Genomic DNA, 3,906 nt, shown 5'->3' with positions numbered 1-3,906 from the left:
ACAACAGAGAATAAATGTTCTCCATGCAATCTGAGTGCTAGGAGGCTTCCTGACCAAGCAGCCTGCAGATATGCTTGCAGGATCCTTACTATCGCTGTAGGACAAGGGCCCAGAGCCCCAGCATTTGACTGGCTCTGTACTGGGATCCACAGGAACCAGGTGGAAGAAGAGTAAACCACTAGACTGGGAGATGAATAGGAAGACAGGAAGAAAAAGAGGAAGGAGGAAGAGAGGAAGGAAAAGGGAAAGGGGAAGAAATTTTCCACTCAACATAATCATTCTTCACACCTCAAGGTTTCCAGGACCAAAAGTGGCTCTAAGAATTAGAACTCGAGAGTCTACCAATATAGTGAAACTATGTTCTTCCATCCTCTGGACACATATCATTCGTAGCAGTTGAATCATAACATTGGTACACAATGTATTTGTGGGCAGCAACGAAGATTTTTTTTTTTACATGAATCAGGCCCAAAATCCCTTCCATATCATGTACTTGCAAGACTGATTTAACTCAAGTGTAAGTTGTTATATAAAGTATATATATATATATATATATATACACACACACACACATATATATGTTAATCTTTATCTTATTGGTTTATACACAGTATATATATATATATATATATATATATAGTTGTTTATCTTATTAGTGTTAGCTTAGTACTTCCATTGGTATCATTTGTGTGTATGTGTGTGATAACAGATCAATTTTAATTCTAGGACCTGAAGGCATACAAAGGTACACTTTACAAACTTTATGGGACTATTGTACACATTTAATAAAGTGACAACTGTGCAATACCTTTTAGAATCTTAAAATCAGGAGACATACTTTGGAATTGTTTAAAGACAATCCATGGAATTAAAAACAGAATCAATAGTCACCTACAGTTATAGTAATTGTCAATTAAAAATTTTACATTTAATACTTGATATAACAGTCACTATGTAATAGGGGATATCAAAAGTGATTTCAGATTCTCATCCTGTAAGTTGTACAGGGATGCTTTATTAAGTAGGTATGTGACTGGCCAAGGTGATACAACTAGAACCAGATCAGCAGGTAAAGTTCTACCATAGTTTCTGTAGCTTCCACTTTTTTCTTGTCAGTTTAAAGTGAACAGTGAGAATTAAATACTTGTCTTTACATATATATATATAAGGCATACTGTGAAAGCATATTTGCTTACAAACATAAAAATATTTGTTAATTAGTTTGATAAGAAAATAATGTATAAAAGTATATAGCAAAAACATTAATCGTCTCTGACCCTGGAAAGATCAATTCCACATTTACATTACATCAAACAAAAAAGTTTTCATTTTTTGAATTCTTTATCCAGAAACACTTAAAAAGGAAGACAAATTATTTATAATTATTTGTCATATTGCTTAATGTTACTCTAAATAGAAACATTTTAAAAATAAGTAAATTTTAAAACATTAAAGTAACATTAAGCATGATTCCAGAAGTTAAAAATTCATCTTGGCAAACAGTTTGGCCTAGTTTTAGAACCCCAGTTTGGGTTCTAAAACTGATTCACTTCTATTAAAATGTAAGTCCTTAAAAGTATGCCAGCATATATAGATGTATATTTAAAAAGAATCAAATGATCTTAGAAGCAGCCTTAGTGTTTCCTTTGAATCTGTCTTGAGATGACCATAGTATCTTCTTGGAAAGGATTAGCCACCTTCTTGGTCAAAGGCTCATATGATGATCATTTATCAGACTTGTTTGTCTAAGGCTAAAAAGTTACAAACAAGATGTAAACTGTAAGGAGAGAAGGAGAAGATGGGCACTTTTCCTGGCAATTTGTAGCTAAAATTCATGGGATTCTTAGAAAATGACACAATGGCAGCCTTTCTTGTATTCTTTCCACATTGATTCTGGTGAAGGAGGACATTCCTGCTCCTGAAATTTCCTTCTAACCCAGACAAGTTCATGGAAAGCTTGATCGACATACATCCTAATCTTGTCTGGGGCCTGTCTGTATGTTATCTTAAGTTGCCATGCAAACTGCTGTCCTTCCTGTGCTACCTATTTATTTTTATTTTTTTAATTGACAAACCAAAACAACATATAAACATGAACATTCTTAACATACAAACATTCCGTAAATGGTGTACAATCAATGCCTCACAATATCGTCACATAGTAGTATATTCATCACCATGATCATTTTTTAGAACATTTGCAACACTCCAGAAAAAGAAAAAGAAAAAAGAAAAAATTCACACATACCATACCTCTTACCCCTCCCTCTCATTAACCACTAGTATTTCCATCTACCCAATATATTTTAACCTTTGTTCCCCCTATTTTTTTCTATAACCCTTACCACTCCCTTTCAGTGATCACTAGTATTTCAATCTACTCAATTTATTTGAACATTTGTTCCCCTTATATATTTATTTATTTTTAATCCCTATGTTTTACTCATCTGTCCATACTGTAGATAAAAGAAGCATCAGACACAAGGTTTTCACAATCACACAGTCACATTGCGAAAGCTGTGTCATACAGTCATCTTCAAGAAACATGGCTACTGGAACACAGCTCTGCAGTTTCAGCTGTGCTACCTATTTCTGATGATCTAGATCTGCTTTATTACCAATTAAAATAATTGGAAGTTCATCACAGTCCTTTACTCTGAGAATCCGTCTTTGAAACTTACAAATTTCTTCAAAGCTGCCTCTTTCTGTGACTGAAAACACCAACAGGAAACCCACACCAGTCCTCATATACTGTTCTCTTGAAGCTCCAAACTCTTGTCCTGCTGCATCCAGAATATCTAGACGGTCTGCTCTGTTCTCTGTCACACACTGTTCTGTATAGGAATCTTCAATGGCTGGATTATAATCCGTTACAAAACAGGACTGGATGAACTGGATTGTGAGCGCTGACTTGCCCGCCCCGCCCCCCCCCCCCAGCCCCCACCACCAGGAGCTGGTCCTTCTGGCCAGAGCTCTCCCTCTGTGCTAGGCCTGGCTCCAGGGACTTGTGCGGCCCGCGGGCTGCTAAGAGGCAGCCGAGCAGGGTTCGGGGTGCCCGGAGCTGCAGTGAGGGCCGCCTGGATGCCCAAGGCTTAGAGAAGCTGCGTGTCGGCCCCGGGGTGGTGCGCATCTGTGGGTCTCCGCAGCTCCAGCTGAATGCAGCCTCCAGCGCTGCTAAAAACAAACAAAAAACCTCCATGGGTATCATTTTCAATTCAACTTCCATCATAGCTGTATCATAAACCTTCTCACTTTCATAACATCTGCAAACAAGATAGGCAAGCTTTCTATGTCTTGCTCAAAATATTGAATGGAACTGAACCTCAGACAGAATCCACTACATGCCAGTTAAAATTTCATTCCAGCTTGTCGGAGTTCCAGTAGCCAGTATTCTTTTGAAAGTTGTTCATATAGCTGGGAGCTTGTCTTGCTATAGCTGGTGTATGGTGTCCTGTCACAGAGTATTTCAGTTACTTCTCCCCTGCCCCCCCACCCCAACCCCCCACCCCCATTTCTGAATGCTTATTATCGTGCTTTTTTTTTTTACATACTTGTTACATATATTTATCATGAAGGCATCAAACCACCAAAGAACAAGAATATTCACAAATATATGGAGATGAAATAACAAATTCTTAAACAACCAGTCTTTTTGGTCAAAGAAGAAATTGCTAGAGAAATCAGTAGCTATCTGGACCAAATCTGTGGTCAACTGATTTTTGACAAGGCCCCCAAATCCTCTGATCTGGGACAAAATAGTCTTTTCAATAATTGGGCATGAAAGAACTGGATATCGATAGCCAAGAGAATGAAAAAGGACCCCTATCTTACACCCTACACAAAAATTAACTCAAAGTGGATCAAACAGCTAAATATAAGAACTGGCACCATAAAGCTTCTAGAAGG

The 3,906-nt window shown here is 37.6% G+C and overlaps 1 pseudogene; it reads right to left on the bottom strand.

Annotated features, from left to right (window-relative positions):
* Positions 1–1,587: 1,587 nt before the first annotated feature.
* On the bottom strand, positions 1,588–2,928 carry LOC143655481 (ras-related protein R-Ras2-like; annotated as a pseudogene).
* Between the last annotated feature and the right edge of the window lie 978 nt (positions 2,929–3,906).

This window comes from Tamandua tetradactyla, chromosome 14 (genome assembly GCF_023851605.1).
Source record: "Tamandua tetradactyla isolate mTamTet1 chromosome 14, mTamTet1.pri, whole genome shotgun sequence".
NCBI classification, from domain to species: domain Eukaryota; kingdom Metazoa; phylum Chordata; class Mammalia; order Pilosa; family Myrmecophagidae; genus Tamandua; species Tamandua tetradactyla.
The sequence above is the reverse complement of the archived record's forward strand: the minus strand, read 5'-3'. Positions and strand labels throughout refer to the sequence as shown.